A 26,195-nucleotide genomic window follows, 5' to 3' on the forward strand; every position below is an offset into this window, starting at 1 on the left:
CATGAAGTTGTTACTTCCAGAACCGCCCAGTGAATACAACCGTGTAAAATGTTTACTCAAAACACACGATAATGCCGACAAATAAAATATAAATCCACCTAGACACATTTCTGCTTTGTTAGACGATACTTGTTGTATCCCTCTAAAACTCCCCTTTAAAATTATGCAGACTCATAAAATATTAGCTTATACGGGGGTGTTTGATATAACAAAGATCGCCTCCCGTAGCTCCGAAAATCTTCAGCCTGTAGTAACCGAATGAAATAATGATTGACACAGACATCGGTTAGCCAATGAAATTCCCAACATACATGTAAACAATTCTTTGATGTGTATCTGAATCAGTGCAGAAAATAAACATGCGCAAATGCAACTCGGAATCCAGTTTTGTGCGCACAATCACTCATTGACTTCTGGAAAGAGAAGTGAAACATTTACATCTCTTTCAAAATATCTAAAAAAACAAAGTAAAATACACATTTGCAAAGATTTTAGTGTTGTAAACTGGTCGTCTCCAAAAACCCTCTATTGTAAACGCCTAAACCACCCATAGAAAATTGTGTAAAATACAATGATTAGTTTTTTAGATTGTGATCAAATTTGACAAGGTACCAGGTGGCTTCAAGCTATTGTCTTATCTGTTTTCCAGCTAAGATGCCCAAGTTACACTCACTTGCAAACATTGAAAAATAAATAAAAATAATGATAATATATGAGAGAATAAAAACTTTCCTTTTCTGTGTGTTCAAACTCCGATTACTCCATGTTAGTAGCACTTGCAGTGATCATTTCAGTTTGGGACAAAGCATCAGTGTGTTACATTTAAAAAAAAAAACCAAAAACGCCCATATTCTCCCAACAGTTCAAGAAAAGCATTCAGTTTACTTGAGTATGTCTTGGATTGGGATTTTAGGCAAATTATGCAGGACCGCTAAGGAGTTAAAAAGCAGGATTGTGTTGACTTTTGGGCTAAGTGATTCAGCCCGAATATTCCAGTATGAAATTGACGACAGACTAGAAATGACCTCTTTCTGCTTGTATATTTCTGAAAGGTCCTTTCAGACAAGGACACTTGTGAATAAACATACTTTATCGGATGTACCCTTCTCTTTTTAGACTGTAGTAGCATTTTAGGGGCTTGAAAACACAAAACATTGAACAATTTTGTCTGCTTGAGAAGCTCTTTGCCGTCCTTCTATTTGAAAACATCCTGTCACTTATGATCGGAGACAACGTTTGTAAACAAATCAGCTTTCAGTTTGGGGGAAACAACATCTTCAACAGGAGTTTCGAACTTGCGCCCCGTGAGATGATAGTTTGAGGCCCCTGCTTTGATATGAACGTTAAAACTTGTGCTTTAGTTTAAATTTCTTTTATTGATCCAAACAGCATTCATTCAGTCAGACCATCAGTCCGTCAGCCAGACAATCAGCTTATAGGGACAATGTATATTATTTAGCGCCTCCCAATGGTCCAAAAAAATTTTCATTGATTAAGAAAAAGAATATTGATTAGAAAAAAGAAGCAACATTACGTGTGTTTGTGATTGGATACCTTAACCACTAAGATTGTAGGGGCACCATTCCCTGTGGTGTGTCTTGGGCAAGTACGGCCTGGTGGCGCCCATCCCTCTCCAGGCCAACATATCTTTCCACCCGGCCTCAAACCAGGGACATTGTAGGTGATAGGTGAATGTGCTAACCACTGCACTACAGAAACATACATTTACTATCATACAAATTTGCATTTTTCTTTGAATAATTGTAGGTCGAGAGACTTTATTTTTATTTAACAAAAATAAGCTCACATAATGGGAGCTGGCATCATTTTCGGCTATCTTGCTGGTACGACTACCTACAAAACCTTGTTTTTCTTTATTTTTTGCTTTTTCACCCTTTTGTTTTTTACTTTAATTTTTTTTCTTATTTTTCATTTTTTGTATTTTCTTGCTTTTATCTATTCTCCAATTTTCTTTTCTTTCTTTTCGTTTTTCTTTTGGCCGAGCGTTTTTCTCCCTCTTATTTTTTCTTCTTTTTTCATGTTTCCTTTTTTTCCTTTCACTTTTTTCTTTTTTTTTCCTTTCACTTTTTTTCTTTCTCTTGTCCTTTGTTGTTTTTTCCTTTCTTTGTCTTACTTTTTTGTCCGTTTTTCGTTCCTTCTTTGCAAAAAGGCCAGGCAAAATTATTGAGTATTTGTCCCTTTTAATCTTTTTAGCTTGTTTTCTTCCTAAAGACTTTTAGCACTAGTTTTCAGTTGCATAACACAATATTGCGATGTCTTGTGGTCAAATCATACACACTGTCCCTTTCATGTCAGTTCAGTATTCATTTGTTAGTGACTATTTGATCAATTCGTAATCATTTCTAGTAAATGAAAACATTAAGACCTAATGTTTTGATTTTTTATATTTTGTGTCTTTCAGGATGACCAAATTACTTCCCACAATACCTTTTTATTTATTCAGTTCAGAATCGCGTGAGCTTCCTGATACAATACTATACTGTATTTCATTATCCTTAAACTTTTTTGTACAAAAGATCAATTTAAAGTCTGTAAATATTCTCGCAACCTGGCACAAAAATAACATCAACACTGTGGCACTGTAAATAAAAATAGTGTGATAATGAGATAAGAGCTAATGCTTTTTCGTGTGTTGTCTGTATCCCTAATAGTCTAGTGCAGGGGTTGGGAACTTATGGCCCGCAAGTCGTATACTGTATTGCTCTTTTCACTTGTAAGTCTGGCTTGGAGATAAAATAGAACTTGCGTATTATTTCCTGTTAATTTACATGTAAAGCCGAGACAACCCAAACTACACTTTGGTTCAGTATATACAGTATAGGGCACAGTCTCAACTACAGTTTACAGTGATGGTGTCACATCAACAGACCCTGTTTTGGCTGTAAATCACTGACAAATCCTTTATACGGAAGCTCATTAAACAATCACTATTTATTGTTGAGACACTTTATGTTTAAAACCCACAGAACATACTGTAGACACTATTAAGGCTGTGTTAACAATGACCAACTGAGTTCAACGAACCGTTGTGCTTTACTTTTCATTGTGCCTATCTGCCTTTATTTTACTTTTAAACAAACCATCAAAAAGATGAAAAAAAGAGTTTATTAGAAATAAATGCGAAACAAGTGTTACTCTGATGCAGTGTTCCCTCTAAGCTGCGCGCGTGCGCAATTGCATACTGCTCGCACATTCTCTGCGCACAAGAAAATCTAGCCGGCGCACAAAAATGAGGGCTCAAAATTACTAATTAAGAAGCGACTTAAGTCACAGTTACAGTGCATGAAGGTAAAAATACACGTGTTCCCCTGACGTTGTGTCCTAAATGCGGTATTTTGAAGTCAGGTCATAGTAGAACGAAGGTGACTAAAGTTAGTAGAGTTGGTCGAGAACCGGCTTCTTCGGCTCGGCTCACTAAAAGGAACCGGCTCTTTTGGGTCCTAAACGGCTCTTCAGGTTATTTTTGCTTCTTTAATCCCAACATGACCAAATATTATATAAAGCTATGCACAAAATGACTTAAAAGAAGGGGGGAATAGAACAAAAAAGAAAAAAACAAAAACAAAATGAAAAAGTAGTGAAAAGCTGAGAAAAAAAGAAACAAAAGGAAGAGAAAAAAAGAAGTAGAATTTAGAAAAAAGACAGAAAAAAAAGAAAAGAAAGAAATGTAGGAAAAAAAGTAAACAGGGAACAAAAAGAAAAAAGTAACAGCTCGGAAAAAATGAACACAATCAGATTTTTTTTAAAAGAATTTTTTAAAAAAGTAGACAAAAACACGGAAAAAATAAGAAAAAGTTTGTGTTGCATTCAAATAATTTCCAATTATATGAAGTGAATCTTGTTGCTAACATTGTACGTCCACTAAAAATGTAATTAAGTAGTGTTCTGTATCTTGCAACCGACTAAATAAGCCCCCAAAAATGTTAATATTATGCGACAAAATATATTAGGAAATAAAAAGAAATGGATATCTTGTAAAAGAATTGTAAGAACAAACGACGTTTGTAGGCCGTACAACCTTTGCATTAGTACATGAGTCAATTCATTCAAAAGAGAAAAATAATTTTGCATTGCCGGAAACTCAGCAAAATTTAACTTGATGTGAAGTTTTGGACATGTTTGATAATCAATTATCTTGCCACACTTGGGATTATTATTGCTCACTGTTGTTTCAAGCGTGGCTCACCGACTTTGTGTGAACACTCAGACCCGTGGAAAATTAGAGGGAACATTGCTCTGAAGTCATAAAAACAGGCTTAAGTTTTCAAATGACACATCCCACCTCTAAGTAAATGCGGGAGGGAGACACATTTTAAGTGGTATATTTATATTGTTATGGGACACAGGCTCTAGCATTATTATTTCATATATTTTATCAAATACAGATTGTCACACTGTAAAATAATCATTAGCTTTTGTCTGGAGGGCGGATATGACGGTTTTGTTGAATTTTATCTTGAAATATAAGGTATGGCTCTTTCCTCATAAAACAACCCCACCCAAAAAAATAATAAAAAATAAATACAATTGAAATAGTTTTGTCAGGACCTGAACGGAAACAGGACCCAATTGCGTTATGTTTCTCACAAGTTTTATTGGAGGAAAGAGAAAGGGCTGCACCCACGATCCGGTGTTCGCTGGACGCGGGCAGCAAGACGCTCTCGTACTCGAATTGTGCTCCGAACGCGGAAGTGGATGTTCCGTAGCGAGCGATGGCGGTGTCAGGGATGGAAAAAAACGGGTCGGTAGCCGGGAGTGAGAGAGCAAGGCGTGGTCGGGGTCGGAAGCGAGTCGAAAGCCAGAGCAGGAGAGTAGACGTAGTCGGTGGACAAAAAGAGGTCGTAAGCCGGGACGGGAGAACAGACGTGGTCAGGAGCAAAACAGGTCGTAGCCGGAGACAGACGGGAGCAAAAACGGGACAGGGGGAAGTCAGGGTCGAAAATGGCTTGCCAAGTATTCACTGAGGTTCGCAGACTGACTGACAACAGGGGACAGACAGGACTGGGTTCAAATACTGACAGGGAGCCAATCAGAACGCAGGGGCAGTTGGCGCCAAATGAGGGGGCACAGCTGATTCACATCAGTAATCATTATGTTTTTCTTTTATGGTTCTTTGGGTCCCGACCCCTGGTCTAGTGGATATGATCCAGTGCTCTCTATGCGGCGATCTGACTTTGAATACTGTTCATTCAATTTTTGCATTGGCGAGTGGTCAGTAACATATTGTCACTAATCAATACATAAAAATGGTACTTATTTCATTTGAGTGTAAGCCCTTCCTGTACTTTTAATTCTAAGTGCCTTATGGTCCTACATAAAAAAAAAACAATCATTTTTGGATATGCGCCTTAGAATCCAGTTCACCTTATAGTGCAGAAAATACACTGCTTTTTGTGCCAAAATATTAACATAATGAAGAAAAATGACCCAAAATAGCTTTAAAGCTGGACAGTGTTTGCCTGCTTAGTCATTCTTTTTGTAGCAAGCCTCATTTATTTTGATGGACTGATTGCTCGGTTCCTAAGCTTTTTCATTCAAAAGTTTCAGATTTTATTTTAAAGCTCACTTTTACAATATTAATTACTGGCTATGAGTAACTCGGTGCCATGACCGCATTTCTATTTCGTGTTTGGTCATTTGTCCTGCATGTTCTCCACACGAGGCGAGTGATATCCTTTTGGAGAGTAAAGCTGATTGCATAACGTGTTTTTTATCTTTATATTGTGGCATTCATGCTGAAGTCCATGGAATGGGTCTGTCTAAGTGGTGGGGATTAATGGCTCTGTTAATCTTCAGTATGTTAAAATCATTTGAATTTGAACAATTCTGATTATCATGTGCTCTTTAATCCTCAGTTACCAACAGAAATAGAATTAGAAAACTATTTACAGAATGCTTAGATTTTTTTTTTTGTCATTTACATTGTGTACACTGCTGTGTCACTGCAAAAATCGTCATGGTTATGTAGTTTTAATTAATGCACTTTGGACAAAGCTAGGTCCAAAAATGTTTTTATTCACAGTACTCTACTCACTAATATGTATATATATATATATATATATATATATATATATATATATATATATATATATATATATATATATATATACACATGCATATATAGAAATAATAATAAAATCTAGGGCCTAGGTTTTTATGTACCTGTATACGAGTTGCTTCTAAGCCTAACTTCATTTTCTGCACTTTTAGTTTTTGGTTTAAGTGAAAGATTAGTCATGTAAGGTGTGTTAAAGTTCTAATTTACTGTAAATAGTTTCAGGGAGACTTTAAATATATTTGTACCTTTATATGAGCTGTTAGTTTTATTTGAATTTATAACAAATGTTATTTGTTTTTTTTTGCAATATGAAAACTTTCTTGCACCGATTTTTAAGCCTTTATAGGAATTGAATATTGGCTCCAAATATTGGTTATTGGCCTCTTCTTAATACTTAGAATCGGTATCTGTGTTAGCCCTAAAAAACCCTATCGTTAGATCCATAATTTAGATTATTTATACACAAATCTTGATATTTTCCTATTAAATTCATTCTTCAAACACATTGTTTTTAAAAATGAAATAAAAATGATGATGATAATAATGATCCGTGGAATAGACCCTAATTGAAACAGCTTTTGGAAAACAAATGGCAGTGTAAAATATGCACAGTCTCTATTGCAGCATACTGCATAATGAGCAAGTTATAATCTCTTTAATCAGTCAAGAGAAATTTTCACAGCGGTAGATCAAGTGTTGAATGGGAGTAACAAACTAAAAAGAGCTTTGGTCACAGTTGCCACTAAATATTGCAAATGATGTAAACTTCATTACCATAATTAGATTATGTGAGCAGTCTAGATGCAAAACGATATTGATAATTAATTATAATCACTTCATGTTTTGTTGTTCTATGCAAATAAATTGCAAAGAAGGAAATTCTATCCAAGTGCATTTCATCTCATTGTCTCCTGTTATGTGTTGAGAGGGGAATTCAATTGGGCTGTATTCTTGGCACATTACTCTTCAAGCATTGCTACTTTGTTACTTAGACATTACCTTATTGTACCATATGCATCGTCCTCATTAAGGGCCCGGTCACACAGCCTTTTGCGTCTGTATCGCGGGTAAAATTTTGCGATTTTTTTTTGCCCGTGGTTGCCCGTGTTGTGCCCAATTCCGACTCCCGTACAGAATCCTCCCCCCCTCGCGTGAACGCGCATTCTGCTGCGCTTCCAACAAAAGCGATCGTATTCTATATGAAACGCTTATTAAAACAATAAAGCGAGCTAATTATAACAATTGGGAGATCCTAGTCTATATAACCCGTTTATTTAAACATTAAAGCGCGATAGTATTCTACAAAATGCGTTTGTTAACGCGGATGAAAAAGTCACCAACGTCAATGCACGCTTCCGACAAAAGTGATCGTATTCTATATAAAATGCTTTTTAAAAAAATAAAGCGAGCTAATTATAACAATTGGGAGATCCTAGTCTATATAACGCGTTTATTTAAACAATAAAGTGCGAACATATTCTACAAAATGCGTTTGTTAACGCGGATGAAAAAGTCACCAACGTCAATGTACGCTATGATTTCCGCGATCACAACTAATTGTACACAAATAGCCTTTATTTGATGTACTCTAATAGCCTTATGTAATGTCTTTTTTATTGTGAATGAAACCCTGGTTGCATTGGATCCTGCGGTGTAAACAAATTGTTGTTTTTTTTTCATTTAAAATCGGACTTCCCTGCCTATACTGTTTGCAAAGTAAGACACACTTTAAACCTTTTTATGTGTTTTGGTTTTGGGATCCAACTACAGAAGAACACCACCACTTTGTGATGTGTTACTGAATAGGTGTTTGACCAATCTAGTTAGTTTTTATTACCGGTACTACTATTAATAATATTAATAGTATTATTATGAGAAACGTCTGAAAGTTTTCAAATTCACTGTGCTGACATATTGATGCCACAGAAGGTTACTCTAGAAATTACAAGTCTGTATCTCCAACAGAGTCTATTTTAGCAGGGGAGTCTGATTTTGGCAGGTAAAATGCCTGCCCAAATCCTCGTGTAAAGCCCTGCTGTATCTCGTCTGTATCGCGATCTCAAAGCGTCCAACACCGTCTGCTTCACGGGCAGACATTTCTGGCCGTGATTCAGCCTCGATACGGCCGTGAAAGGCTGTGTGACCGGGCCCTAGGGTATGCAAACTAGGGATGGGCAGATAATGATTGATACTAAGCAAGTACTTGGATTGATCAATTCTATTGTCCTGGGATTGATACTTTGTTCTTGCACCCATTTATTACAAGTGTTACTTTGCGTAGATACTGCAGCCAAGTCAAGTCAAGCCCCATTTTTTGTATAGCCCTTATTCACAAAATGTCTCAAAGAACTGTAGAGCCCAGAAAAACTTAAAAACCTCAGCATGAGAAAAATAAGAAACCTTGAGAAGGGGCCACACAAGACACTATCCCCCTTCCAGGAAGACCTAGATGCAATAAATGTTGCACTGGGTATCAATATACAAAACGTAACCAACATTAAGAATAAACACAGGTAATATGTACAATTGTCCAAAAGGTCCAACAGTGATGGCACAGCTTTCCATCTCAGCCAGCTGGTGAATGGGGATGAGGACATGCTTCAGATCAAGGTGCTTGTCCACTGATTATCCCGGTTTTTCCTTCGTCCTCATTTTGTCACCAGCCAGGCAGACAAAAAGTGAAAAAAAGAATGAGGTTGGCATCAATCATACGCTATCGATTAGAAGTGTGTCATTAGCTCAGCAGGTAGAGCGCTTGCCTTGGGATCAAGTGATCCCAGGTTCGATTCGTGGCTGTCTGTTATATGGGCAAGACACTGAATCTCGAATGCCCCTGATGCTGCTATTGGTTGGCTAGTGTGTAAAAAGGAAAAGTGTGAAGAACATAGTAAGGTGCTTTGGGAGGTCTTCATTGACTTTAAAAGAGCTATATAAATGCAGACCATTTACATTTAAAAGCCCTGCTGCTGTATTTTGAACCAGCTGCAAACCTTTGGTACTAGACATTTGGAGGCTGGAGAGTAATACTTTACAGTAATCAAGCCGAGACGTAATAAACGCATGAATTATTATCTCAACATCTGATTCCGACAGCATCGGGCACATCTTTACAATATTAAGAAGGTGGAAGAAGGCTTATCTTGTATTTCTTTTATTGTTGGAGTCTGCAAGAAACCTGATAAGCCAAAGTCCAGAACTCAAACTAACAGATCTGCAAAATGCTGTGCATGAAACAAATACAAACGAACCTTAAGGAACTTGAAGTATTTTTTAATGGAAAATTGGGAAAATATTTCTGTTTCAAGATACTCCAGAAGATTTGTGGCCGTGATCACAGCAACAAGAAGTTGTCCAAAGTATTGACCTGATATATTGACCTGCAATATTTTTCTAACGCCCACGTTTCAAGTTTCTCTTTTTTTTTTAGCTTAATATTAAGTGTTAAATAAATTTGGTTGCCTTTCTCAATTGTGTCTCACATGTTGCTGATTCTTAGAAAATATCCATCCATCCATTATCTGCACTGCTTATCCTCCATAGGGTCGCGGGGGTGCTGGAGCCCATCCCAGCTATCTTTGGGCAGAGAACTGGTTGCCAGTCAGTCACAGGGCACACAGGGACAGACAACTCACTTGCTCATTCAGACTTAGGGACAATTCGAACCGGCCAATTAACCTGACATGCATGTTTTTGGAATGTGGGAGGAAACCGGAGTGCCCAGAGGAAACCCACACAAGCACGGGGTGAACATGCAAGCTTTACTCGGGGATGCTGTGGTAGCTGGACTTGAACCCTGAACCTCCGCACCGTGGCGCCTCTTGAAATATGGAAATATGGCAACAAAATTTTGGGAGGCCAATACTTTTTCAAGGCACTGTGGCATCCAGTCCATTCATCCTGAAGTTGATTGGCTGGCGCTAAATTATGTATGAATTTACTTCACTGTTTTTTTTAATTGTTAATATTTTTTTACTTTGCCAATTATGCATCTGTGACTCTTTTGTTGCATTGGATGGTGCCAGCTGCTGCACCATCACTATCACCTCTTCCCATTTTCTTGTCACGATAACTTTTCCTGTCCATTAATAGCTAAAATGGCCCAAAAATGTGTACTTTAAAAAAGGGAGAGAAAGAGACTGTTCAATGTAGCAATTAAAAGCAATTTATTTCTCATAATTACCAGCCACTTTACTCTAAGAAGAATTAACTTGCTTCTGTTTTAAATCGCTCAGCGGATTTATTTCTTCCCAATTTGTTGTCTGACTGGATTCCTTTTAAGAACTTGAATGCCCGTTTTCGGTTCGATGATAAATTAGTAGGGGTAGCGCAGTGGTTAGCGCGTATGCGCCACAGTTCTGAGGTCATGAGATCGGACCTTCCTGTGTGGGGTTTGCATGTTCTCCTCGTGCTTGCGTGGGTTTTCTTCTGGGCACTCCGGTTTCCTCCCACATTCCAAAAACATGCGTTTCAGGTTAATTGGCAGGTTCAAATTGTCCCTAGGTGGGAATGAGCGAGGAGTTGTCTGTCTCTGTGTGCCCTGCGACTGGCTGGCAACCAGTTCAGGGTGTCCCCTGCCCACTGCCCGAAGATAGCTGAGATGGGCTCCAGCACCCCCGCGACCCTACTGAGGATAAGCGGTTCAGATAATGGATGAATGGATGCAAACATTAGTAAGAAAAGTACTTAAAATCTGCAGTAATATGCGAGGCAGGTATTTATCATTTTCCTTTTTATCTTTTATAGCAAGGGAGTGCGAAATCAGTATTGTTTTTTTCTTGTCTTTGTTATTTAATTCAGGTTTCATTTTTTTGGCCAAGTGTTTTAAATTTTTAGATTATTGTTTCGAGCTCAAATTTTCATTTCACTGCATCCTTGATAGACATGCTCGGTTTTGTTTTTGACTAGTATACTTTTTTTCCCCGGAACTATGTATAAACATTGTAAAAAACGAGGTCCTTCTCTTCTCTGTTTTTAGGTGGTGTAATGATCCCTCCCAAAAAACAAGGGAATTTCAAGGAATTACTGCGTATGAAAATGTTAGCCAAACGTCTCGTCTAAAAATGTTTTTTTGGGTACAAAACAAAACAAGAACATTTCTTCATATCATGCAAAAATTGTATAAAAAACACAAGAAAACAAAACAAATACGTTTTTCCTAGTCAACACATGTTTTTTACATAAATTAGTCAGTTGCATGAGACAGCACCATCAAAAATCAGCATTTCAGTCAGCACACCTTTTTCGTCTCTGTTAGAGTATCCCTTAAATAAAGACACCCATTGTACATAAACACTATTTATACATTTTCCAAAATAAAAGCAAGGACCAGAAAAAAAACAACCCTAAAATACATTTTAAACAGGATTTTAATCTTAGAAAATAAAAGCTTGTACAATTTTTAGAAAGATAAATCTCTAGGATATATCTTGAAACAAAAGCAAATCCCGCCAAAAAACTAAATTGACATGGTCAATTATTTAGTACCCCCTGGTGGTAAAGACAATTTACTCATAAAAAAAAATACAATATTGATTTGAATAATAAACAAACAAACATGATCGAAAATTCAAAGAAGCATATTTAAGATAAATATTTATTTGACAGAACATCAGGCTCATCTAGAGGGAGCTACAGGCATGATCTTGGGCCCAGGCTTGAATCAGTCTGAACTCTGGCCAGGTTCGGGCTTAAAATGACAATCATTAAGATGAGCCTGGATTTTTTTTCCTTGGTAGAGGATCTGCACAGCATGCACTCACTTTCAATCATGTAATTATTTAGATGACTTTAACAGTACTTTTACTTGAGTAACACTGTGTCGCTGCAGTTCGGCGCTAAAATGCACACTTCGGTGCCGAAATTATATATTTTTAGATAGATTTATCATAAAGAGCATGCTTACCAAACTGTCAATTCAACTCCAAATCACAAAATCCAAATCATTTCAAATCCTCGGTATTGCTGTAAAAGGTGCGCTTCTTCCTCTTTTCACTTCTACGTCCCTCACGTCAGGCGTCATTTCCGCTTCTCGCCAGCAGCCTACAGGCTTTACAAACTTTCTTTCTACTTCTCGGTACATATTTCACTATTTGCAGCTTGTGATCTGCGGAATATGATTTTCTTTTCTGTGCCGTTGTGTTCAATTTCCTTTCGCTGCACTTTGCCGAAATGCACCTTTTGGGGCCAAAGTGATCATTTCGGCGCTGCACTTTGAAGTGCACACATAATTTGCCTGAGCTGCGTAGTTTAGGCGAAATGCACATTCCAGGGCCGAAGGACGGACGAGCCAAAGTTCCGGGTTTAACTCAGCACCGAAGTAAAACTTATTTAGTTGTTTTTGTATAGTTTGAGTGTACTGTTTAGACAACATTGTAAGATTTTTGTATGGTAACGTATATGCGTGTGTTCAATAAAGCTTTAAAAAGGATTACTTCAGGCTCGTTCCCTCAAATCAAGCTAATCGGTCGGGTTCGGGCTTTTACACCCGCAGGCCAGGTCGTATTGGGCTGGATTTTTTAGACCGATCTTTCCTTTAGAGCAGGGGTGTCAAACACTTTTTAACTCAGGGGCCACATGATAAAACAAACATTCTCTTGAGGCAGGACTAGTAGATTGAGGAGAAAGAAATAAAAGAGGAAAAGAAATGAGAGGAAAAGAGGGATATAAAAAGAGAGTGTGCAACAAGGAAAGAGAAAGGGAGAGAGAGAGAGAGAGGGAGAGAGAGAGATAATGTGAGAAACTAAAGAGATAAAAAGAGAATTAGTGAGAAAGGAAGAAAGAAAGAGCGATAAGGAAATAAATCCAAAGAGAAATAGAAAGCGAGAAAGATAGGAGAGAAAAGAGGATAAAGAGAGAAGGGTTGAAAGAGAGAAGGGGAAAGCGAGAGAGGGAGAGAAAGAAAAAAGAGAGATAAAAGGAAAAAGAGAAGAGACAGCAATATATTGTAAAAAGAAACAGAGAGAGAAAGAGAAAAAGAAGAAACAAAGAAAGAGAAAAAGAGAGTTAGAGAGATTGAAAGAGAGATAGAGAGTGAGAGAAAAGGGAGGAAGAGAGGGAGTGAGAGAGAGAGAATACAACTACAGCATCTTTGCGAAAGGCACCTAGCTTTGGCAACATCAAGGTGACATTTTTCAACCTGCAGCTCGTTTTCTGTTGCGCTTACCTCAGCGTTGTCTCGCGGGCCGGATTCAATTCCTTCACAATACAGCGATATCTAGTTGTCAAATATAAAACAGTGTACATTTAACATATTGGTGATTTTTTAAAACACATTTTCCATTTATTATGACCACTGTTGATTGTTGATTAACAGCTGCACGCATATTGTTTTGTTTATCATCCAGCTGTTCATGACCGTAATGAGCCAACATCATCTCAGTCCGGAATGATTGTATGCGGTACTCTCCTCATTTCCTGTCTGGCAAATGATGCCGGACATGGTTCATTTTTTAGGATTTGATTACATTCTAAGTGATGCATGTCTAAATCTATTTTCCTGCCCTACAACTGTAGATGTTTATCCGTTTACAGAGCAGGAGATTAAAGCGCTTCTTTGTAGGCTAAGCATGATATTGCATAAATAGATGCTGACGGTCACTTTATAACAAACAAAAAGGCTCACAGCACAGTTTGGACTCGTCACATTTGAGCATTTGATAATTTTTTTCTATGTGTGACTGTAGCTTGTAGCTGCTTTTCTAATGTACGATTTCAAAATGGAACTCAAAAATGGCGCTGCTTTAAAATGCGATTAGCAGTCATTCTGGGAAAAGCATGAATGCCTGCACCAAATGTAATTGCCAGAGAAAAAGGCATGGAAAAAGTCAGTAAATGCAAATGTATATAGGGAAATGTTCAAATCCATGCACCATTCTTTGCCAAGATGGTTAGGACCTGCCATTGCGGATTCGTATGAAATTCATTTTTTTATTTCTGAGGACTCAGGGAGAGGAGAGATGATATGGGCCGCCCCCCTTGGTCCAGACACCCCCTCCCCGAACACGGTCACCTCGGGGAGCCAGCAACATGCGACACATAAAGCCTGTTTTCCGTAACGAAATGTAAGTTGAAATATACAGTTTAATCAGAGACAAAGAAGAAAAATGACGGGTGGATATTTTTTTAAAAAGGCAGTAAGAGAGCATCTCAGTCCGACCTGAACGTAATGATTGACATTCTAGAAAAGCAACTTGGATAGGGTTGATCTTGGGCTCGGGCTTAAATTCTAGACTGAAAGTGGCGACCTTTTGTTATCAAATTTACCCAACAACATATTTCCTTGTGCAACTCGGTCTCTTCAATTTCAACGGCTGTTGGTGCAATCGCTTTAGTAAATTACCGCCCCCTAGCCAATCCTAGTTTGTGAAACCCGTGACGTTTCCCGACACCCGCTAACAGTCTGTCAGATGCCAATTCGGAATCTAATTGGCTAAACCAACATTTTCTTCAAACACTGATGTCATATGTATCAAGGCCTTCAGAAGTCTTGTGAAGGCCTCCGCGTTTTTGAGCCTACCAACAACTAATTAGTGAAATGTGAATGGTTAAAAGGAAAGCACACATCTAGAGGCGGCGCAACCAAAGGAAATGCAAAGAAAGGTATTTACTAAGTATTTATGAACAAAATACAATTATCGTCATATGCTTCAGACATTTTTAAGGCCAGCAAAAACGACCTTGCAGGCCCGGAAGGCCCACCACTGGTGCCTCTAAAAACCCCAAAATGGCCAGAAATTTTAAAGTAGATAAAGTTGGAAATGCATACAGCCTTCATTCGTGTGCGATACTAGACTAGGTACAGTATTCTAGCACATTAGTGCACTTATTGATCACTCGAAGAACATCGATGTCAAAAGTTGTAAAATGTTGAATGCAACAGAAATCAAACACATGTCGCAGAAGGGAGAGTGTAGAAACCAGTAGACCACCAGTGATACAGATGACATACAAAAAGGAATTTGATTTTTATCACATTATCACACTAAGTGAATGTTAGAAAATTGAGAAAACATAAATTTTTCCTAAAGGATATAAATAAACGTAAAGTCCAATTAATCATCAGATACACCAAAGAAATGTTTCCCTCGTCATGCTTTTTTGTGTTTTTTTATGTCTTTTAGGACGACCTTCGGTTTTCATTTACATTTGTTTCCGGCACGATGAGTAAAAATAGTGTGATAATGGGTTCAAATTGGTTCACTAGCGGTTAAGTTACGGGGCTCCGAATGTTATAACCCATGGTCGATTCCCGTTGCATACAATATTCTGCAATTTTGGTCGATGACATATTTCTTCTGATCAATCATTGCTCTAATATAAACCGTAAGTGTATAAAATATACATCAGTAATCCGTGAGAAAATACGATCCCTTTTACTGTAGCTTTAATTTCATGCACCTTATTGTCTCATTTCTGTCCTTTTGATATCGTCATTGCCTTGTACTGTTTTTACAAAGGATGTTGGGGGTGAAAGCGAAGAGTGGATGGAAACAGTCTTTGTTTTTTCCTTTGAATATCAGAGGTCTTCGATTTGACAACACGTGTGATGTGGGCACCTCCCCGTGGGCTTAGAGCTATTCTTCATCTAAGGTGGCACCTTTACATTTGCATTTCATTCAGCTAGGAACATAAAAAGGAATGGTCATGATTGAAAAAGAAACAACTTAATCACATATAGAACAATAACATGCATGATGAATCCATTAAAATAAATATGTAAATATCTGTCTGTGGTTGCTAGATTTGGATTGCTACTACCGGACGAGTCTATTTGAAATGAAATGAAATGATCAGCATTTATATAGCGCTTTTCAAGTCGATGAAGACTTCCCAAAGCGCTTTACAATGTGTTGCCCATTCACACACACACTCACACACCAATGGCGGCCGTGCAGCCACGCAAGGCGCAAACCTATTTAGGGGTTCAGTGTGTTACCCAAGGACACTTCGACATGTAACTTTCGATTCGAACTGCGATCTTTTGATCCCAAGACGAGCGCTCTACCTCCTGAGCTACTACAGCCCCGACTGTAAACCATAGAAATGAATAATTAGTCAGCAATTCTAAATCCTTCCTGACAGGAAAAAAATACACTACTTTTAATTATTAGATTCACGAAGAAACATATCGTCATGTGAAATTCAGATGTATTTGTTCATTATTTGAATCTTCCTGCTATGGTTTATTTAAAAGTTGTTAAAAAACAAAAACAAAAATAATACGTGTGTTTTTTAATCCTCCTGGAAAAAAATGAGAAGTTTTTCACTTGACATTGACAATATAATACATCAGTCTAGGCTTGGTAATGGTCTATATAAGTTCAAACGTTACATTTCTCTAAATATCCTTAAATCTGTAAACATAAAACAAATTAAATTTTAAAATATCTCTAATTCAATAAACCTATCATGAAAACTTATCAGGTGTCTGATAATACATTTTTGCATTTTTATGCATCATGTCCAAAGCTCTGAAGCAACATGAAGGTAGAGTCAGTATTGGAGGACACAGCATCACTAACCTCCGTTTCGCTGATGTCATTGTCGGATTAGCAGGAGACGAACAGGAACAGGAAGATCTGGTCAGAAAAAAACAAAAGTAATGACCAGCAATCCCCAAGGTATCACCACAAACATCACCATCAACAACAGAGACCTACAACCTGTCACCAAATTTAAATATCGTGGAGTTGTTATATCAGACCACAACTGCAATTGCCACATGAAAACCATCTGAAGGGACAAGAGCACAGAAGTGAAATCAAAGGTAAGGCTTGGTTACTTCCATCTTCCATTACGCTTGCGAAACATGGACTCTCACAGCAAAATGGCAAAAGAAAATCCAGGCCATTGAGATGGGATGCTACAGGAAACTTCTAGGCATCAGCTACTTAGCCCATGTCGCTAACGAAATGGTGCGCAACACCATTAGGGTGCACCCTAAGAAGAACTGATGTCAATTGTGAGCAGACGAAAGCCTCAGTGGTATGGTCACGTCACAAGATCATCAGGACCGGCCAGGATAATTCTTCAGTGGACAATCCAAGTGGTCAGGAGTAGAGGAAGCTCCGAAAATCAAATGGGAATGGTCTGGTGTCAACTTTGCCACGACCCAAAAGCAGGCCAGAAACCGTCAACAGTGGAGAAAGCTGCCCATAGTTGTGTCCTCATTGCACCGCTTATTCTCAATAGGGTCGCAGGGTGCTGGAGCCTATCCCAGCCATCTTCGTGTAGTGGGCAGAGGACACCCTCAACTGGTTGCCAGCCAGTCGCAAGGCAAGGAAGACAGACAACTCAGTCGCTCGTTCACACCTAGGGACAATTTGGACTGGCCAATTAACCTGAAATGCATGTTTTTGGGCATGTGGGAGGAAACCGGAGAACCTGCAAACTCCACACTGGGAGGCTACGGTAGCTGGACTTGAACCCTGAACCTCCGCTGGGCTGCATCCGTGCAACAGCGTGCTAACCACCCAGCCGCTGTCCCCAGCCCACTGCCCGAAGATAGCTGGGATAGGCTCCAGCACCCCCGCAACCCTACTGAGGATAAGCGGTGCAGATAATGTTGCGTTACATTTTATTGTCAATCACCCAATTGGAAATCAGGCGCACCACAGACCTTTTCAAGGCATCAACATACACCAGTGTCGTTTGTGAGGGAAGTTATACTTTGCCTACTCAGTGGCCAGTATTTGTCAGATGGTTCTTAAAAGATTGAAAGTAAATTTAAACCTTTAAGTCGCCCTGTGCATTTACCGTATTTTCGGTCTACAAGGCCCACCTTAAAATCTTAAATTGGATAGAAATTTGAAAGTGCGCCTTAAAATCTGGTACGCCTTATATACTGCATCCATACAGTATTTATAGGTGTGCCCTATTACAAGAGATTTTACGCTTGGTGAACATCGCCCTCTGAAATAGTTAAATATTGTATGCAATGGGTTTCAAACTCAGTTCATGGCAATGAAAGCCCAAACATTTAGGATATAGTTTGAAAAGGCATTAGAGCTTATTGTAATAGAAAGTCTTTAACAATATACTATACAAGCTCTTTTACATATGTGTAAAAGTGAATTTCCCTTCGGGGATGAATAAAGTATCTATCTATCTATCTATCTATCTACAAATGATTCCGCGTCGTTATTAATGCACATGTGAAGAAGTGGATGCGCCAATCAGAATGGAGAACAAAGTGCACTATGCAAACTAGTGTTTCTGGCACCGTGAGTGAAAATAGTGTTACAATGAGATGAAATCAAATGCCTTTTCATATGTCATCCAGACCACACGATGTTTCTTAACTGATCTGTCATTGCACTAATATATACCGGCAACCTATGGCAAGCGTGGGTTACGGGTCGGCCCGTATAACCTCAAGCAAGGCTTTGATGCTAGGTCCATAGCTTGGCCTTAGCTTGGCCTTTGCCATGATCTTTGATTTTTGCAATCCGGAGATGGAATAAGAGCTTGCTCTGTCCACTCCACGCATCGGCCCGGTATTGCAGTACCTCCGGGAACGGTGCATTCGCAATGATCGCAGCAAGGCTTTAGGGCTAGGACCTTAGCTTGGCCTTTTGGCTGAGAGTAAGTGTCCCGGCTCCTAGGCTTTGTAGCGTATTATGAACTGACCGATAACGGATAATGGATAATGAATAACGAAGATAGAACAATAACCCTTAAACCCCCCCCCCCCCCCCCCCCCGGTATTGTAGTACCTCCGGGAACGGTGCATTCGCAATGATCGCAACAAGGCTTTACGGCTAGGACCTTAGCTTAGCCTTTTGGCTGAGAGTAAGTGTCCCGGCTCCTAGGCTTTGTAGCGTATAATGAACTGACCGATAACGGATAATGGATAATGAATAACGAAGATAGAACAATAACCCTTAAAAACCCCCCGCACTAATATATACCGTAAGTGTATGAAGAGCCCAACTGTGATACATGAATAAACACGGTAGCTCTTACTAGTCTCAATTTCATGCGCCTTTTAGTCTGGTGCGTATGATATATAAAAAATATATGAAGGCTATTTTTGAGGGATGTTTGTTGTTTTATAATTCGGTGCACCTTATGGCGTGAAATACGGTAATGATGTGTTGAGAAATATGTCACATTTTGGATTTTCTTATTAATAATGTCATGTCATGTATTTTGACAGACATTAAAAGAATAGAATAGAATTTACTAGAATAGAATTTACTTTTATTGTCATTCTTTGTAACAATGCACACAGAACGAAATGTCGATACACCTGACCCGTACAGTTAAACTGTAGCGAGCCGATGTAGCCGCAGCCAAACAGCCATTATAGTCATTAGGTGACCAAACCCCCCAATTCCAACCCTTAATGCTGAGCGCCAAGCAGGGAGGCAATGAGTACCAATGTTGTAAGTCTTAGGTATGACCAGGCCGAGGCTTGAACCAGCGACCTCCCAGTCTCAGAGCGGGCGCCCTACCATCTAGGCTACCGAGCTGGTAAAGAGAGACAAAGACATCAATAATCCTTTTGGTCAAATGCTTGGCCGTAGATTTAATCGCGCGGATGGTGAATAATGCCATTTATACGACATTAAATACCGTTTGAAAATAGCGGTTTTAAAAGTGTTCAGTGCAGCATTTGTGAGAGACACACTCTTTGATTGCAGCTGGGTCAGCGTTTTTTCCAAACATCAGTCATAATCAGCAGGGTTCCATCTGACATCCATGCACATAAGAGTTTGGAGCTATTTGTTTGAGTCTAATCAAAGGGGACAATGTGGGGAGGGTTCCATTTTATTAAAGGTTATATTTGATTACTCTTAGGACTAAAAGTGAAACGTTTTATGCCGCCATCCACAGAATTGATATATTGTTGGCATGGATCCTCCCTGATTTATTTAATCTCAGGACGTTTTAATATCTTTGCTATCATGAATCACTCGTATTTTTATGGATTTACAGTAGGTCAGCCCCAAGTGCTATTTCCTTACTTTTGAATTAGTCAGGGGAACTTAACCATGTCAAACCGTTCATGCTGTAAACATGATGCATGTTCTATTAGTCTGTACTTTTGACTACTTACTATAAATATTGTCTGCCATTAATGCATCAGGGGGAAGCCACAGCAATAATGCTGATGATTTTTGTCTATTGCTCTAATGCAGGGGTCCTAAACTAATGCAGGTTATGTCATAAAAACCTGTCCAGAAAAAAAGGTCCGATTAAGACATTCCACTGTTCTCTAAAATATTTAACACAAAAAATGGGATGAAAAAAAACATGTTAACAATTAATAAGAAAATACATCTGTAATAATTAAAGCAAGGTATACAGTAAATAATCACGACTTATTAAATTAATATGTTATTGGAAAAATGGCATGTGTGTGTTCCGTATTAGTCAAAACCAGCTAAATAGACACCTTTATTTAGTTATTCATTGCATATATTGTATTATATTTCGTTTTTGTAATAGTCGAGAACAGACCCAATTTATAGGCTCAAGAGTTTAACAAATACAAGTTCTTTACAATATTTTTTTTTCTTATACAAATAACTACTACACTGTCAAATTATAGCCATTTAGTGTGAACTTGGAAAATAATCTCGACATTTTATTGCAAATTCAACGTATGGATTGCATTTACCTTCGTTTTTTGTTCTACAGAAAGCATATCCATTGTCAAACATTTTGAAAAAGTGCCAGGGAGCCACTAGGGAGCACTCCTGCTTATTGTTCCATAGCAATTCTAACAGGTCGAGTAAACCAACTTTGTTGCCGTCATTGACGCAAAAGGAATACAAGCAGAAAAGGGGCAGTGCAACTGTTTAGCCAATCAAAATGCAGAACTTAAGGCACACGAAAATCCTCGATAAGTTAACCACGGTACAGGAAGGGATTACAGTAACAAACTTGGCTCAATGGAAGAAACTCACCCAAAAGTTGCGTGCAAGGTGCATCCAATGTCCTTTAAGGTACAGCGGTGCTAATCTACTCCCACACCCCTGGAAGACCCTCATTACGCATTTAAATTTAAGCAAAGTAACATTTTTCGCAATCAAATTGCAAAAAAAAAAAATTAATCAAATCAATATATTTGTTGAAAATCATAGTCAGTACCATGGGTCATACCAGGAAAGACCAAGATGTATTACAGGGCAGATCTACATCGACATTAATTGTTTTTGGGCAAAACAGCTAGATACTGTTAAGTTTTCACACAATTCTTATATTTTCAATCACCTATAAATTATTGAGACCACATAATGAGTTTGTACAAACTATGGCTATTTAGTAAAATATTTATAAAACATTTTTCTGTGTGATAGTAGCCTTACTGTTTTCAGATAATGGCCCTATCGACATTCAAATTGAATCTTTTCTTCCGGCGCCGTCACGAATGGCAGCCACTCCAGCAGCTCCCGTGTTATTTTCGATTGTTCTCGATTGTTCTCAGCTCAGGGATGCTGCTGGAAATGTGAATTTCCCTTCGGGGATGAACAAAGTATCTATCTATCTATCTATCTATCTATCTATCTATCTATCTGATGAATTTTTAGGAAACATTAACAAAAAAGGACTGGATTTCAAAATGATACCCTATGCAATAAAGGCCTTACAGTACATCAGCATGGCCAATATCGCATGCTAGATAATAATAATAATATAATAATTTCCTTGTATTGTCATTCTGTGTAACAATGTACACAGAACGAAATGTCGATTGCACCTGACCCGTTGTAGCGAGCCGATGCAGCCGCAGCCAACAGAGGGCGCCGCCGACCACTTTTTAAGTCTTAGGAATGACTCGGCCGGGGCGCGAACCACCGACCTCCCAGTCTCAAAGCGGGCGCCTTGATATGCGGGTAGTTAAGGCCATTATTGCATGCCAAAAGTTGCATTATGAATATAATGAATAACAATTATGAATAACTGAGACGGTCTTTCTACCTCCATGCAGCAAACAAAAAGTGGAGAGAAAAAAAAAACTGTAAAAATTGTTAAAATATTTAGAGTGAATTTTCAGCCCTGCCTATCTAATTAGCAAGGAAGTAGCATCCATATTAAACATACACGGACTGCACAACCATTCATTATATATTAAGGCCATGTTAAGGGCCACAAACCATGATCTTGCAGGCCACGAATGACCCACAGCCGCAATTTTGAGACGTCTGTAAGGTATTTGTTTTTTAACATACAGGATGTCTCTGATGTTAATAAATTCCTATGACTCACAACACGTAAATTCCCGACAGATCTTGGAGTGACTTACCTGAAAATGTCTGTCGACACAATTAAAAAGTTGCTAGTTGTGTCACTCTATCTTTCTGTTTCTTTTAAAGCGAACAATATTTGTCCATGAAAGAAAAATATTGCCTCTTGACTTTTGTTAGGTTTTCTGTTTTGATAAATCATTTTAATATCTACCAGTTCCCAAGATTGGAAAATGAGATCACGGCTCTTCTTTATCACATCACTGCTTGCTCCTTTACATTACATTCTCTCTTTCTTGTTATAATCTGTGGAAGAAACTGCTATTAACCTGATGTCACCCTGTTCCCATAAAAGAAATAGGAAGCTAAAATGTGAAACTACTTAAAGATTAGATTCTATTCTCGGAAGTTTGAATGGAATAATGGAATATTTGGGCTGCACTTTGAAATCTTTCTTCAAGACAGTGGTTCTCAAATAGTGAGGTGGGCCTCCCTTGGGTGGTGCAAGGCTCCGTCCATGGTACAAGGCGCGTTTGATTCCGGGGAACTTTTTTATTAACTTTCCCAAAACAAAGTGCAACTGCACCTCCACTACACTAGGGTGCGGTGGCATTCTCTGTAGTACAGGATTTTACCCTCAACATGGTGCATTAAGCAGAGATTAAGGGTTTAGTATGAAGTTTTGACACAAAGTGTCGCAGGCTTTCAAGTGACCCCATGACAAAAGTATTTAACACAGATATGGAGACAGGCAAAGAGCCCCGATCTGGTGTGCTACCCTCTCCCAGAATGCCCCATTTAGGTTTTGAACTGGGCACAAGTGTGTCGGAGTTCTACACACAATCATCCTCGCCTTTATATTTACTGTTGGGGCAGCTCTCTGATTGTTGTGTCATTGTCATTTTCATGCTACTTACATCCGTCTTCTATTTTTCTTCTTTGTCTTCTGTTCCGTTTCTGGTTTGGACACTTGCAAGCTGTTGTAAGACCTGGATTTTTTTAGTTTATTTTTGTTCTGTTTTTGTTTAATAAGCCATGCTATGTTGAGCACACCTGCCTCCGGCTTCCCAGCATTTGGCTCTACCTTCAATATTATGACACAAAGATCGAGGGGTTAAAGAGACGAACAAAAGTCTTTGTAGCACTTCACTGCGACCTTGTAGGGAGCCGAGCAACGACTGGTGTGCTTGCTATGTTGAAATGTTGGCAGCGGACAGCACAAAGCCAAAAAGATTAAGCGGTCACTTAAATGAATTGCAACCCAATAACACTGCCGAAATGTCGAGATTTGGAATGGAAGGGGTGACGTGTTACAATCAATATTGAGCAATCTTTGTTTTGTCCCCACTTAATATTATGTGATCACTTAAAAAAAGATTGATCTTGGAGGGGCATGAAAATGATTTCTTTTTCAGAGTGGGGGCGTGGCAGAAAATACTTGAGAAGCACTGCTTGAAGATGAGAACGAAGAGCAGTCATGTATTATATGCTGGAGGTGGTAAACAATCTCACATTCAATCATCAGCTTCAACTTGACGACTTCCCATTTTTTTATTGTCTAGCCTTAATCCGTAATGTTGCTACTTGTACGTTTATGTGTGTTGGTGTGCTGATTTTCAGAGTAATCTACAGAGGCCAGGCTGCTGTTAGTCTTGCACAAGAGAGTGATTACAAGTGGCAGTCAATTATTTGTTAAGATCTGTCTTTTACTTCCTCCTTTTATCAATGTAATCAACGTGGCTTCAGTCAAGCCAACAGGTTTCATAAGCAGATGGATGTGCTTGTGCTCACATTCGTCTTTGTTGATGCGTCGACACGATAAGACTGCTACTATTTTTAATGCGATTAAACCACTTCAGTTTATCAGGTTTGGAGGCTATTGAAGTGTTCTGATGAAAAAGTGAGCACCTAAAAATGACTTGAGAGGTTACATTTTAAACAGATTGCTCAAAAACATAAAGGGTGAAGATTTCAGCAAGTACTTATTATTATTTTGTAAGTAGGGGTGGGCGGCTCAAACCAAATATCAATATTATTGAAACTAAGCAAGTACTTAAATCAGCTCGAAACTATTGTCCTCGTATTGATACTTTGCTCCTCCATCAATTACCTAAAAGCCATTTTCTCTCTCACCCAGAACCCTCAGCCACTCTAAGTTTATGACTGAGTTTTGACTGAGTAACTTTAGGCACCTCATACAATTTGATTACTTATTCTATATAATGATTTTGCAAGTGATGCACTAATTCAGATAGTACTTAACACTTAGAACAGGGTGTGGACTTTCTTTTCAACAACACAAAAGCACAAGTCCAGGTGTAATTTTTGAGGTAAGGTGGTCTGCTACTCTGGCAACATCACATATTTACATACAATTATGGAAAAAAAACAAAAAAATCCAGCTCACCCGACAGAGAGCAATGAGCTGCAACCAAAAATGTAAACATTACTGTTTCTGAACAAAAAAACAATACATCTGAGTTGCCAACTTTATTTTCAAAATATTTTGCAAAGGAAGATATTTCAGTTCTCTCTTTGACATTTTTATACAGTATGTGTATTTTTGTTCAAATGCTGCTTTTTTTGGTTTGACTCCGCTGTTATAAAATTATTTAAACAATTCTTATACTGTTAAAGTTTACGATATCGTTATTTAATAAAAAATATATTCTAATATATATACTTGCCACTCCTTGCACAATTGCTCTCTGCACTATTGTACTTACAGCGTTATTGTTACAGTGTTAATGTTACTGTTTACCTGACTTGTTAACCTGACTGCCCATTTTGCACATCTGGTTAGCTACTCCTCTTGCACTATCGGCACTATGGTAAAATACTATACGTAGCCATAATACAATACAACTTTTACTTATATCTGTACATTCAAGGAAACTGGGCGGGTCAGATGTATCGACATTTCGTTCTGTATACACGTGTACTAGAATGACAATAAAGTAGATCTGAATCTGAATCTGAATTTTTTTCTTGCCTCAAATATTTGAGCTGTGTTTAACTTAATTATAAGCTAACACAAGGGGAAAATGGTTTCTTTATTCGCTTATCATAACTTTTCTGGGCTAAAAGTTTTAGTATCAAATCGGTATTAATCAATACTACCCTGTTTTTACTTATGTCGGATCAATATCAACATTTCCATTATCGCTCACCCCTAATTATAAGTCATTGCAGGGCCAAAACCACGCAAAGAATTAAATTTGTTTAACTGATTCTCAGAACAATTTAAAAATAAGTTTGACATGTTCTCGGGCCAAGTAATAAGAGTGTTTGATTTCTTCCACCTAAAACCAGTGCTGTTAATAAACATTTTAACATAGTGGGAAGATCCTTGAAGGGAATGTTTACGATACATTTATGATAAATACTATTTACTTAATTTTAGGTATGGCCCAAGTCATATGAATAGTTTGTCTAAAAATTGATTTTAAAACCGGCATTTCTTGCCGAACTTTTTTCAGAAGATGCTAATTTCAAAAAGCATTTTTAAACAAATCTTTTTGAGTTACGTCCATTATTTTGTCAATCATTGATTTTAATAATAATAACTCCAAATGACTTTTAAAATCCAGATTTAAATTTTTGGCCGTATCCCCCACTCCCACATCTGTGTAAAAATACCATATTTGGGCACATGGATTTCTATAAGGAATCTTATTCAAAATATTGTCAACCCATTATGTTAGAAACACATTTTTGCCATGACTTACACAAGTGTTTCTTTGATGAGTAAGAGACCACTTAATATAATTTGATTACTTATTGTATATAATGATTTTGCAAGTGATGCACTAATTCAGATAGTACTTAACACTTAACATCAGATACCAACATTGTAATCCTTTGCTATGTTGGTGGAACGCGGATCTTCAAGTATTCATGAAAAAAAAAAAAAGAAGTAGATT

General features: G+C 38.2%; 1 protein-coding gene, 1 long non-coding RNA gene and 1 pseudogene across 2 annotated transcripts in view; 2 read left to right on the top strand and 1 right to left on the bottom strand.

Annotated features, from left to right (window-relative positions):
* LOC148365053 (transmembrane protein 132C) overlaps nt 1–26,195 on the top strand; it is a 323,103-nt gene that overhangs the window by 86,070 nt on the left and 210,838 nt on the right. The gene's annotated exons all lie outside the window — the stretch shown is intronic.
* On the bottom strand, nt 15,424–22,475 carry LOC148365054 (uncharacterized). The gene is made up of 3 exons (XR_015850471.1): nt 22,332–22,475; nt 16,600–16,656; nt 15,424–15,697 (listed from the first exon to the last, which is right to left on the bottom strand). It is a non-coding gene; the product is annotated as an uncharacterized LOC148365054 (long non-coding RNA).
* On the top strand, nt 18,477–18,607 carry LOC148365055 (U2 spliceosomal RNA; annotated as a pseudogene).

This window comes from Urocampus carinirostris, chromosome 5, assembly GCF_059441175.1.
Source record: "Urocampus carinirostris isolate Australia breed hairy pipefish chromosome 5, RoL_Ucar_1.0, whole genome shotgun sequence".
Lineage (NCBI taxonomy): Eukaryota > Metazoa > Chordata > Actinopteri > Syngnathiformes > Syngnathidae > Urocampus > Urocampus carinirostris.